Here is a 14,533-nt window from a genome sequence, read left to right as displayed (position 1 = left end):
GGTACTGGGTCCTTGCCCAGTCCCTGGCTCGGAGTCCATACCATAGCCTCTTCATTTCACCTGTAGTTCTGGGATCCAATTCCGAGTCCTAGCCCAGGCCCCTAGTCCCAGCCTAGTCGTAGTCCTGAGTCCTTGTCCAGTTCGCTATTCCTGCTTCTGCTTTGCTCTCCTGGTATCAAACAATAAACTCAATTTACTTAACCTCACAAGATGTGTCTTGCATTTCAGTCCACCCTTGCTCCCAATGCCCCACTATTGTGACATCAATAAGCTATCAGACCTTGGCCTCAATACCTCCTTGTGCAGTTAGATCCTCGATTTCCTCACTTGCAACCCCAGTCAGTTCGGACTGGCAGCAACATCTCCTCCATAATCTCCACCAGCACTGGTGCACCACAGGGATGTGTGCTTAGTCCCCTGTTTGACTTGCTTTACACTTATGACTGTGAGGCTAAGCACAGCTCCAATGCCATATTCCAGTTTTCTGACAACACCACTGTTGGCTGAATCAAAGGTGGCGATGAATCAGCATAGAGGAGGGAGAACGAAAATCCGGCTGAGTGATGCTACAGCAACAACCTCTCACTCGATGTCAGAAAGACCAGGGAGCTGATTACTGACTTCAGGGGGAGGAAACCAGAGGTCCATTAGGCAGTCCTCTTTGGAGGGTCAGAGGTGGAGAGCGTCAGCAACTTTAATTTCCTTCAGATGATCATTTTGGAGGAATTGAACTTAAATGCAATTACGAAGAAAGCCCATCCTCCAGCATCTCCAAAGGGACCCTACCATTAAATATATCTTCAGCTCCCTTCCTCTCCGCTTTCTGCAAGAATCATTCACTTATCCATTCGTCCCTCCCCATGACTCTCCCCCAGTGCTTATCCCTGCAAGTGGCCCAAATTCTACACCTGCCCTTTCACCCTCACCTCCATTCAGGGCCCCACCCAGTCCTTCCAGGTGAGGCAGCACTTCACCTGCAAATCCACTGGGGTGGTCTATTGTGTCCGGTGCTCCCAATGTGGCTTCCTCTACGTCGGTGAAGCCCACCGTAAACTGGGGGACTGTTTTGTCAAGCACCTCTGCTCCATCTGACACAAGTGGGACTTCCCACTGGCCAAACATTTAAATTCTGATTTGCATTCCCGTTATGATGTGCTAGTCCACGGTCTCCTCTTGTGCCAAGATGAGGCTGCCCTCAGGGTGGAGAAACAACACCTTATATTCCACCTGGGTAGCCTCAAACAGCGTGAATATTGATTTATTGATTTCTCCTTCCTGTGAACAAATTTCCCTTCCCCCCCACCTTCTTCTATTCCCCTCTCACTTCTTCTCACCTGTCTATTGCTTCCCCCTGGGTCCCCTCCTCCTTCCCTCTCTCCTATGGTCCACTCTCCTCTCCTATCAGATTTCTTCCTTTCCAACCCTTGACCATTCCCACCCACCTGGCTTTGATCACCTTCCAGCAAGCCTCCTTTCCCTTCCCCTCCCTCCACCTTTTAATTCAGACATCTTCCCCCACCTTCTCAGTCCTGATGAAGGATCTCAGCCCGAAGTGTTGACTGTTTACTCTTTTCCATAGATGCTGCCTGACTTGCTGAGTTCCTCCAGCATTTTGTGTGTGGTACTTCCTTAGAAATTTGCAAAAATTCGGCATGATGTCTAAAATTTTAACAAACTTCTGTTGATGTGTAGTGGAGAGTATATTGACTGGCTGCATCCCCAATGTGTGGGTATGGAAACACCAATGTTCTTGAATGAAAAATCCTACAAAAGGTAATGGATACAGCCCAGTCCATCACAGGTAAAGCCCTCCCCACAACTGAGCACATCCACATGAAATGCTGTTGCAGGAAAGTAGCATCCATCATCAGGGACCTCCACCACCCAGGACATGTTCTCCTGTCACTAATGTCATCAGGAAGAAGGTTCAGGAGCCGCAGGACTCACATCACCAGGTTCAGGAACAGTTATTACCCTTCAGCCATCAGGCTCTTGAACCAAAGGGGATAACTTCACTCAACTTCACTTGCCCCATCATCGAATAGAGCCTCTAGAGGCAGACAGGTTCTATGGTATTTCTTTGTTTTGTGGCTGCCTGTAAGGAGACAAATCTCAAGGTTGTATATAGTAGACATACTTTGATAATAAATGAACTTTGAACTTTTCTGGGTTGAAGTGTATCTGCCACTTCTCAGCCCAGCTCTGCACCCTGTCACTGTCCCACAGCAAAATGCAACAACCCTCCACACTATCCACAACTCCACCAACCTCGGTGTCATCTGCAATCCTCTCCTCCTCCTGCTCCCTGCATACCTGAAGAGCAAGGCTCCAGCGATCAACGCACCTAAGAGGTGGCCGTGTTCAAGAACTCATCTGAAGATCTGAATGACTACACCAGGGTCATAACAGACTTTATTATAACAACTGTGTGTCCCCACAAAGTCATTCAGGGTTTTCCCCAATCAGAAGCCCTGGATGAACCATGAAATCTGCTGAGAGCCAGATCAGAGGCGTTCAAGTCTGGTGATGAAGAATGCTACAAGAGGTACAGGTATGGTCTCTGGAAAGCCACCTCTAGGCCAAGTGGAGATTCCGGACTAGGCTGGAATCAACGAGGTATGTTTGACAACCGCGGCAAGGTTTAAATGCCATAACCTCCTACTGTGCTAAATCTTGCGACATAGGGACAGCAGGGCTTTGCTTCTGGATGGGCTCAATGCCTTCTGTGCTCACTTTGATCAACAGAGCAGGGGGGAACCATTGTGCACCCCCATGTCTCCCGATGATCCTTGGGTCTCGGTATCTGAAGGTGACGTGTGGGCTGCCCTTAAAGGAGAGTGGATCCAAGGAAAGCACCCGGTCCGGGTGGAGTACCAGGCTGAGATCTGTGTTGACCAACTGGCTTGTTTGTTCACGGATATTTTCAACTTCTCGACCCGGCAGTGTGTGGTACCCACCTGCTTGAAGCAGGCTTTAATTATACTGGTGCCCAGGAAGAGCTTGGGAACCTGCCTCAATGACTATCGCCCAGTAATGTACATGCACAGTGATGAAGTGTGTTGAGAGGTCGGTGATGAAGCATATCAGCTCCTGTCTGAGCGGAGACTAGATCCACTGCTGTTTGCCTACCCAGGCAACAGGTCCACAGCAGATGCTGTCTCGTTTGCTCTTCACTCAATCCTGGAACATCTAGCAGCAAAGGTGCATACATCAGGATATTCTTTATCGATTACAGTTCAACATTTAACACCATCATCCCCTCTAAACTGATCAGTAAACTCCAAGACCTGGGCCTCAATACCCCCTTGTGCAATCGGATTCCAGATTTCCTCACTTGTAGACCCCAGATTGCTCGGATTGGCAAAGACATCTCCTCCACGATCTCCATCAGCACAGGAGCACCACAGGGATGTGTGGTTAACCCCCTGCTCTACTCACTTTACACCTGTGACTGTGTGGCTAAGTACAGCTCCAACACCAAATACAAGTTCGGTGTTGGCACCAGTGTTGTGGACTGTATCAAAGGGGGTGATGAATCGGCATTCAGGACTGAGACTGAAAGTTTGGCTGAGTGTAGGTATCACCTCACCACCCATTTGCTTTTCTTGCTGCTGCCATTAGGTAGAAAGTACAAGAGCCTCAGGATTCACAACACCAGGGTTCAGGAACAGCTTCAACCATCAGACTCTTGAACAAAAGGGGATGACTACACTCATTCCATTTCTGATGTTCCCTCAACTGATGGTCTCACTTTAAGGACCTTTTATCTTGTTATTTCATGTTCTTGTCATTTATTGTTATTTATTTATACATTCATTTGTACTGTTTGCTGTCCATTGATCCTGTTTACAGTTACTGCTCTATAGATTTGTTAAGTATGTCTGCAGGAAAAAGAAACTCAGGGTGTATATACTCAAACAATAAATTTTACTTTGAACTTTGAACTTTGATCTTACTAACCCACACTTCCACTTCCTCATCCAAGCCATTTATGAAAATCACAAAGAGACAGGATCCCAGACAACGTTCCCTCAATTTTTTTAGAGCTACATGGACCTACCATTGCGCTGAGTAGGAAATTCTTACATGGCCTGAAAACTACGCAGCACTTTTTAAAATATAATATGGATAATATAAGTATTTAGAATGAAAATGGAAAAATCATATACTTTTGACCTTATTTATTAATTGAAGGGTGTAATGAAATGTAGTACATCAAAAAAATCTTTCACATTTTGTAAGGTTTTAAAAGTTCAGCAGGCTGGTGGTTTATTAATAATGAGCTTCATTTCATTTCATTTCATGAGACTTCCATTCTGTGTTTATTGTTACAATTTGTAACAGTGTTGTAACTTGAAACATGGACAATGTAAATACAGTGAAGCTCTAAAATGTTTCAAAGTAAAGGTTGTGGTACATTTATTAATTAGAAAATTTATGGATTATATTTATTAACACATGATTACAGTGTGTTTCACAATTATATTAACATAGATTTCAAAATTATATTCAGATAATTTGAAATTATATCAACATAAGTTCAAAATTGTATTAACATTATCTAAAAGAAAATTCCAGCTGTTCAGTAACAAAGGGTATGTGCATGGGTGCATTTCAGTTACTGCAAGGCTGTGCACCCATGCAGCTTAAAGGGAACAGTGGTCTGAAAACTGATCCTGGCAGGGAATGCCATTGGTTATAGATGTCCAGGCAGAATATGCTCCATTTGCTACCAACCCTTGCCTTCAAATATCTACACCACTCATGAACCTCTGTAAGTGCACCTCTTGATCCAGGGAAAGGAGTCCCGGTTTATCCAGCCTGCCCTTGTACCTCAAACCCTCCAGTCCCAATAACATCTTTGTGAATCTTTTCTCCAGCTTAACCCATATCCTTCCCATAGTGTGGGCTGACCAACAGCTGTAACGTGGTGTCCCAGCTCAGTGCCGTGACCAGTGAAGGTAAGCGAGCTGTATGCAGCCTTCACCAACCCCACACATACTCCCCCCACCTCCCTGTGATGCCCCTTTCAGGGAACTATTTACATGTATTAGCAGGGCGATCACTCAGGTTGAGAACGATGTTCTCCTGAGGGGTTACTCCATTAATGGAGAATGAATGTGTGTGACTCTGTTTAACGTGGGGAGGCTGAGGCACAGGTGGCCACCACGTGATCTTTTACAGAAGGGGGTCAGCGTCCCGTAGTGTGGCATCCGAGACCACTGTGGGCCCTGCTGTGCTGCAGTCTTCCTCCGCCCTCACTGCCGTAGCGACGTGTTGTCATCTTCTGTCATTGAGGTCTTGGTTGGATCGCGCTTCATCTGGATCCTCCCTCCTGACCTTACCGCCGTCGGTGACCTTACTGGGAGCTAAGCTCCAGAGAGTATTGCTCTAGGGACCTCAGGAACTCACAATCCTCTCCACCGTCACGGATAGTCATCGTCCGAGAAGTACTCCATGTATCTGCACACCTGGCCGTTCACAATCCTCTCCACCGTCACGGGTAGTCATCGTCGGAGAAGTACTCCATGTATCTGCACACCTGGCTGCCACAGTAGAGGCAAGTACGTTCGAGGCATTTCAGAGACTCTTTTTGTTAGGCACATGGATGATAGAAGAATGGAGGGTTACTGGGGAGGGAAAGATTAGATTGATCTTGGAGAAGGATAAAGGGTCAGAACAGCACTGTGGGCTGAAGGGCCTCCACTGTATAGTAATGTTCTGATGCTTTTTGTTCAAAGCTACCCACTCCTTACTATAGAGCAGTGTGGTAGAGGTTGGTTCCATCAATTTTTAAGAGCAGGATCACAGAGCCTGAAAGCCATTAACTCTTACGTTCCTGAAAAACTAGGTTCTCCAATCATGGTCAGAGAATAAAGGATTAGAGTGCTGTTTGAAACAGAGATGAGGAGGAATCTCTTTAAATTTCAAAGTACATTTATTATCAACATATGTATATGTTATACAATCTTGAGATTCATCTCCTTACAGGCAGCCGAGAAACAAAGAAACCCAAAAGGACATATTAAAAAAGAGAAAACCATCAAACCTCCAATGTGCAGAGAAAAAAAAACAGATCTTGCAAACACTAAAAGTAAGCAAGAAGCACTCAGAACTAAGTGAATCCTCAGACGTGAAGCCAGGAATCACCGCAGCCGGAGCAGGCCTCAGGCCTCAGTTCAGCACAGAGCTGAGTAAACGTTGCAGAGCAGCGAGCTGAACTGGACCATCCTTCGCCCCCGGTCCTGACAGCCTGACTTTTTCAATCTGGTCCGGAGCTTAAATCTTTCAAATATCAAGTCGTTCCTCACTCTGCGGGCTGGACATCGACACCATGAATCAGCCCAGCACTTAACTTAATAAGACCATAAGACCATAAGATATAGGAGCAGAAGCAGGTCATTTGGCCCATCAAGTCTGCTCCGCCATTCAATCATGGTCTGGTCCAATTCTTCCAGTCGTCCCCACTCCCCTGCCTTCACCCCATACCCTTTGATGCCCCGGCTAATCAAGAACTATCTATCTCTGCTTAAATACACCCAGTGACTTGGCCTCCACAGCCGCTCATGGCAACAAATTCCACAGATTTACCATCCTCTGACTAAAGTAATTTCTCTGCATCTCAGTTCTAAATGGACATCCTTCAATCCTGAGGTAGTGCCCTCTTGTCCTAGACTCCTCTACCATGGGAAATAACTTTGCCATATCTAATCTGTTCAGGCCTTTTAACATTTGGAATGTTTCTATGAGATCTCTCCTCATTCTCCTGAACTCCAGGGAATACAGCCCAAGAGCTGCTAGGCGTTCCTCATTCGGCAACCCTTTCATTCCTGAAATCATTCTCGTGAATCTTCTCTGAACCCCCTCCAATGTCAGTATATCCTTTCTAAAAAAAAGGAGCTCAAAACTGCACACAATACTCCAAGTGTGGTCTCATGAGTGCCTCATAGAGTCTCAACATCACATCCCTGCTTTTATATTCTATACCTCTAGAAATGACTGCCAACATTGCATTAGCCTTCTTCACCACCGACTCAACCTGGAGGTTAACCTTTAGGGTATCCCGCACAAGGACTCCTAAGTCCCTTTGCATCTCTGCATTTTGAATTCTCTCCCCATCTAAATAATAGTCCGTGTTCGCCATGATGCGGAACTTTTCTTCCGCCGTCTCCATCTCCGAGCCTACTTCTTCGGCAAGGACTCTTCCACCCCCACCGATGATCCCTTCTCCCATCTTCAACCCTCCTCTTCTTCATGGACACCCCGCTCTGGTCTTCTGCCTGCTCTGGATCTCTTTATCGCTAATTGCCGACGGGACATCAACCGTCTCGCCTTCACCGCACCTTGTCCCTATTCCAACCTCACTCCTTCGGAACGCTCCGCTCTCCACTCCCTCCGCACTAATCCTAACCTTATTATTAAACCCGCCAATAAGGGGGGTGCTGTTGTAGTCTGGCGTACTGACCTCTACCTTGCCGAGGCACAGCGACAACTCACGGATACCTCCTCTTATTTACCCCTCGATCGTGACCCCACTAAGGAGCACCAGGCCATTGTCTCCCACACCATCACCGACTTTATCCGCTCAGGGGATCTCCCATCCACTGCTACCAACCTTATAGTTCCCACACCCCGCACTTCCCGTTTCTACCTCCTACCCAAGATCCACAAACCTGCCTGTCTTGGCCGACCTATTGTCTCAGCTTGCTCCTGCCCCACCGAACTCGTTTCTGCATACCTCGACACTGTTTTATCACCCCTTGTTCAATCCCTTCCGACCTATGTTCGTGACACTTCTCACGCTCTTAAACTTTTCGATGATTTTAAGTTCCCTGGCCCCCACCGCTTTATTTTCACCATGGATGTCCAGTCCCGATATACTTCCATCCCCCATCAGGAAGGTCTCAAAGCTCTACGCTTCTTTTTGGATTCCAGACCTAATCAGTTCCCCTCTACCACCACTCTGCTCCGTCTAGCGGAATTAGTCCTTACTCTTAATAATTTCTCCTTTGGCTACTCCCACTTCCTCCAAACTAAGGGTGTAGCTATGGGCACCCGTATGGGTCCTAGCTATGCCTGCCTTTTTGTTGGCTTTGTGGAACAATCTATGTTCCATGCCTATTCTGGTATCTGTCCCCCACTTTTCCTTCGCTACATCGACGACTGCATTGGCGCTGCTTCCTGCACGCATGCAGAGCTCGTTGATTTTATTAACTTTGCCTCCAACTTTCACCCTGCCCTCAAGTTTACCTGGTCCATTTCCGACACCTCCCTCCCCTTTCTAGATCTTTCTGTCTCTGTCTCTGGAGACAGCTTATCCACTGATGTCTACTATAAGCCTACTGACTCTCACAGCTATCTGGACTATTCCTCTTCTCACCCTGTCTCTTGCAAAAACGCCATCCCCTTCTCGCAATTCCTCCGTCTCCGCCGCATCTGCTGTCAGGATGAGGCTTTTCATTCTAGGACGAGGGAGATGTCTTTCTTTTTTAAAGAAAGGGGCTTCCCTTCCTCCACTATCAACTCTGCTCTTAAACGCATCTCCCCCATTTCATGTATATCTGCTCTCACTCCATCCTCCCGCCACCCCACTAGGAATAGGGTTCCCCTGGTCCTCACCTACCACCCCACCAGCCTCCGGGTCCAACATATTATTCTCCATAACTTCCGCCACCTCCAACGGGATCACACCACTAAGCACATCTTTCCCTCCCCCCCTCTCTCTGCATTCCGCAGGGATCGCTCCCTACGCGACTCCCTTGTCCATTCGTCCCCTCCATCCCTCCCTACTGAACCCCTCCTGGCACTTATCTGTGTAAGCGGAACAAGTGCTACACATGCCCTTACACTTCCTCCCTAACCACCATTCAGGGCCCCAAACAGTCCTTCCAGGTGAGGCGACACTTCACCTGTGAGTCGACTGGGGTGATATACTGCGTCTGGTGCTCCCAATCTGGCCTTTTATATATTGGCGAGACCTGACGCAGACTGGGAGACCGTTTTGCTGAACATCTACGCTCTGTCTTCCAGAGAAAGCAGGATCTCCCAGTGGCCACACATTTTAATTCCACATCCCATTCCCATTCTGACATGTCTATCCACGGCCTCCTCTACTGTAAAGATGAAGCCACACTCAGGTTGGAGGAACAACACCTTATATTCTGTCTGGGTAGCCTCCAACCTGATGGCATGAACATCGACTTCTCTAACTTCCACTAATGCCCCACCTCCCCCTCGTACCCCATCTGTTACTTATTTTTATACACACATTCTTTCTCTCACTCTCCTTTTTCTCCCTGTGTCCCTCTGAATATACCCCTTGCCCATCCTCTGGGTCCCCCCCCCTTGTCTTTCTTCCCGGACCTCCTGTCCCATGATCCTCTCGTATCCCCTTTTGCCAATCACCTGTCCAGCTCTTGGCTCCATCCCTCCCCCTCCTGTCTTCTCCTATCATTTTGGATCTCCCCCTCCCCCTCCCACTTTCAAATCCCTTACTCACTCTTCCTTCAGTTAGTCCTGACGAAGGGTCTCGGCCTGAAACGTCGATTGCACCTCTTCCTAGAGATGCTGCCTGGCCTGCTGCGTTCACCAGCAACTTTTATGTGTGTTGCAAGAGTCTGCCCATTTATTTCTTCCACCAAAGTGCATGACCATACACTTTCCAATATTGTATTTTATTTGCCACTTCTTTGCCCATTCCTCTAACCTATCTAAGTCTCTCTGCAGGCTCTCTGTTTCCTCAACACTACCTGATCCTTCACCTATCTTTGTACCACAGGCAAATTTAGGCACAAATCCATTAATCCCATAGTCCAAATCATTTACATACATCATAAAAAGCAACGGTCCCAACACCGACCCCTGTGGAACTCCACTGGTAACCGGCAGCCGGTCAGAATTGGATCTCTTTATTCCCACTCTCTTTTTCTGCTGACCAGCCAATGCTCCACCCATGCTAGTAACTTCCCTGTAATTCCATGGAACCTTATCTTGCTAAGCAGCCTCATGTGCGGCACCTTGTCAAAGGCCTTCTGAAAATCCAAGCACACCATGTCTACTGCATCTCCTTTGTCTACCCTGCTTGTAATTTCCTCAAAGAATTGTAGTAGGTTTGTCAGGCAGCATTTTTCTTTCAGGAAACCAACTTTGGCCTATGTTGTCATGTGCCTCTAGCTACTTCATAATCTCATCCCTAACAATCGATTCCAACAACTTCCCAACCACTGATGTCAGGCTAACAGGTCTATAGTTTCCTTTCTGCTGTGTCCCACCCTTCTTAAATAGCGGAGTAACATTTGCAATTTTCCAGTCATCCAGTACAATGCCAGAATCTATTGATTCTTGAAAGATCATTGCTAATGCCTCTGCAATCTCTCCAGCTACTTCCTTCAGAACCCAAGTTCCATCAGGTCCAGGAGATTTAACCACCTTCAGACCATTAACCTTCCTGAGCACCTTCTCAGTCGTAATTTTCACTGCACAAACTTCACTTCCCTGACACTCTTGAATATCCGGTATACTGCAGATGTCTTCCACTGTGAAGACTGATGCAAAATACGCCCCTCCGTTGTTTGGAGGAGCCTGGAGGGTTACGAACTGGTCGTGGGTAACTGGGACGAGCAGGGAGGATGCTGTGGTTGGCATGGACCAAATGAACTTCATCTGATCATTTCCAACTTCTTATCCCACCAAAATTTCCCTGCCTCTAAGACTTACTTGTTTTCTCTTCAGTCTGAAATGTCATCCTTCCAACAGATGCTACTTGATCCACTGAGCCTTGCTAGGAATTCTTTTTTTATTTTGGATTCAGATTCATTTATTTGCCACACGTATAGAGAAATTACAAACAACATCCAACGCGGTAGTGTAGTGGTCAGCACAATGCTTTACAGTACCAGCAACACAGATTCAATGCCTGTCACTGCCTGTAAGGAGTTTGTATGTTCTCCCTGTAATGTACTGGTTGGTAGGTTAATTGCTTTTATTTGAGAAACTTCGCGGAATAAGCCCTTCCGGCCCTTCGAGTCGCACCACCCAGTAGTTCCCCCAATTTTAACCTAGCCTAATCATGGGACAATTCACAATGACCAATTAACCTACCAACCAGTGTGTCTTTGGACTATAGGAGGAAACCAGAGCACCCGGAGGAAACCCGCGAGGTCATGGGGAGAACATACAAACTTCCATACATGGCCTCCTCTACTGCCATGATGAGGCTAAACTCAGGTTGGAGGAGCAACACCTCATATATCGTCTAGGTAGTCTCCAGCCCCTTGGTATGAACATAGAATTCTCCAACTTCCGGTAATTCCCTCCCCCTCCCTTCCCCTATCTCTATAGATAGGCGGGACTGCGCAGGCGTGTGACGTCGGGCAGTGCAGCGCGGCAGATTTAAAAGGAACAGAGCCTCATAGAGCGGGCAGCGGAGTTTGCAGGTGGCGGAGTGAGCCGGGAGCAGAGTGAAGACTTAAGGGCTTCGGCTCAACGGGCTTAGGCGGAAACAGGCGAGGCGAGGGAGGTTTGGCATTCATTTTCTGTTGTTATTTGAGGAGAAGGGCAGTATGAGTGTGAGGGCAGTTTGCTGTTCTCGGTGTCGGATGTGGGAGGCCCTGGAGTCTCCAAGCCTCCCGGACGTCTACATCTGCGCCAAGTGCATCGAGATGCAGCTCCTTAGGGACCGCGTTACGGAACTGGAGCTGCAGCTCGATGACCTTCATCTGGTCAGGGAGAGTGAGGAGGTGATAGAGAGGAGCTGCAGGCAGGTGGTCATGCCTGGGCCACGGGAGGCAGACAAGTGGGTCACAGTTAGGAGGGGGAAGGGGAAAGGTCAGGTAATAGGGAGTACCCCAGTGGCTGTGCCCCTTAACAACAGGTACTCCTGTTTGAGTACTGTTGGGGGGGACAGCTTACCCGGGGGAAGTGACAGTGGCCGTGCCTCCGGCACAGAGTCTGGCCCTGTAGCTCAGAAGGGTAGGGCAAGGAAGAGGAGGGCAGTTGTGATAGGGGACTCGATAGTAAGGGGGTCAGATAGGCGATTCTGTGGACGCAGTCCAGAGACCCGGATGGTAGTTTGCCTCCCTGGTGCCAGGGTCCGGGATATTTCTGATCGTGTCCAAGATATCCTGAAGTGGGAGGGTGAGGAGCCAGAGGTCGTGGTACATATAGGTACCAATGACATAGGTAGGAAAAGGGATGAGGTCCTGAAAGGAGAATATAGGGAGCTAGGAAGGGAGTTGAGAAAAAGGACCGCAAAGGTAGTAATCTCGGGATTACTGCCTGTGCCACGCGACAGTGAGAGTAGGAATGCGATGAGGTGGAGGATAAATGCGTGGCTGGGGGATTGGAGCAGGGGGCAGGGGTTCAAGTTTTTGGATCATTGGGACCTCATTGGGGCAGGCGTGACCTGTACAAAAAGGACGGGTTGCACTTGAATCCTAGGGGGACCAATATCCTGGCAGGGAGATTAGCGGGGGCTACTGAGGTGACTTTAAATTAGAATGGTTGGGGGGTGGGAATCAAATTAAAGAGGCTAGGCGTGAGGAGGTTAGTTCACTACAGGGGGATGGGAACCAGTGCAGAGAGGCAGAGGGGTGTAAAGTGAGGGTAGAAACAAAAAGTACTAAGGAGAAAAGTAAAAGTGGCAGGCTGACAAATCCAGGGCAAGCATTAAAAAGGGCCACTTTTCAGCATAATTGTATAAGGGCTAAGAGAGTTGTAAAAGAGCACCTGAAGGCTTTGTGTGTCAATGCAAGGAGCATTCATAATAAGGTGGATGAATTGAAAGTGCAGATTGTTATTAATGATTATGATATAGTTGGGATCACAGAGACATGGCTCCAGGGTGACCAGGGATGGGAGCTCAACGTTCAGGGATATTCAATATTCAGGAGGGATAGACATGAAGGAAGGGGAGGTGGGGTGGCGTTGCTGGTTAAAGAAGAGATTAACGCAATAGAAAGGAAGGACATAAGCCGGGAAGATGTGGAATCGATATGGGTAGAGCTGCGTAACACTAAGGGGCAGAAGACGCTGGTGGGAGTTGTGTACAGGCCACCTAACAGTAGTAGTGAGGTCGGAGATGGTATTAAACAGGAAATTAGAAATGTGTGCAATAAAGGAACAGCAGTTATAATGGGTGACTTCAATCTACATGTAGATTGGGTGAACCAAATTGGTAAAGGTGCTGAGGAAGAGGATTTCTTGGAATGTATGCGGGATGGTTTTTTGAACCAACATGTCGAGGAACCGACTAGAGAGCAGGCTATTCTGGACTGGGTATTGAGCAATGAGGAAGAGTTAATTAGCAATCTTGTCGTGAGAGGCCCCTTGGGTAAGAGTGACCATAATATGGTGGAATTCTTCATTAAGATGGAGAGTGACATAGTTAATTCAGAAACAAAGGTTCTGAACTTAAAGAGAGGTAACTTTGAAGGTATGAGACGTGAATTAGCTAAGATAGACTGGCAAATGACACTTAAAGGATTGACAGTGGATATGCAATGGCAAGCATTTAAAGGTTGCATGGATGAACTGCAACAAATGTTCATCCCAGTTTGGCAAAAGAATAAATCAAGGAAGGTAGTGCACCCGTGGCTGACAAGAGAAATTAGGGATAGTATCAATTCCAAAGAAGAAGCATACAAATTAGCCAGAGAAAGTGGCTAACCTGAGGACTGGAAGAAATTCAGAGTTCAGCAGAGGAGGACAAAGGGCTTAATTAGGAAGGGGAAAAAAGATTATGAGAGAAAACTGGCAGGCAACATAAAAACGGACTGTAAAAGCTTTTATAGATATGTAAAAAGGAAAAGACTGGTAAAGACAAATGTAGGTCCCCTACAGACAGAAACAGGTGAATTGAATATGGGGAGCAAGGAAATGGCAGACCAATTGAATAATTACTTTGGTTCTGTCTTCACTAAGGAGGACATAAATAATCTTCCAGAAATAGTAAGGGACAGAGGGTCCAGTGAGATGGAGGAATTGAGCGAAATACATGTTAGTAGGGAAGTGGTGTTAGGTAAATTGAAGGGATTGAAGGCAGATATATCCCCAGGGCCAGATGGTCTGCATCCCAGAGTGCTTAAGGAAGTAGCCCAAGAAATAGTGGATGCATTAGTGATAATTTTTCAAAACTCGTTAGATTCTGGACTAGTTCCTGGGGATTGGAGGGTGGCTAATGTAACTCCACTTTTTAAAAAAGGAGGGAGAGAGAAACCGGGGAATTATAGACCGGTCAGCCTAACGTCGGTGGTGGGGAAACTGCTGGAGTCAGTTATCAAGGATGTGATAACAGCACATTTGGAAAGTGGTGAAATGATCGGACAAAGTCAGCATGGATTTGTGAAAGGAAAATCATGTCTGACGAATCTCATAGAATTTTTTGAGGATGTAACTAGTAGAGTGGATAGGGGAGAACCAGTGGATGTGGTATATTTGGATTTTCAGAAGGCTTTTGACAAGGTCCCACACAGGAGATTAGTGTGCAAACTTAAAGCACACGGTATTGGGGGTAAGGTATTGGTGTGGGTGGAGA

The sequence above is a fragment of the Mobula birostris genome, chromosome 12 (genome assembly GCF_030028105.1).
Source record: "Mobula birostris isolate sMobBir1 chromosome 12, sMobBir1.hap1, whole genome shotgun sequence".
Lineage (NCBI taxonomy): Eukaryota > Metazoa > Chordata > Chondrichthyes > Myliobatiformes > Myliobatidae > Mobula > Mobula birostris.
This window is presented reverse-complemented; position numbering follows the sequence as displayed.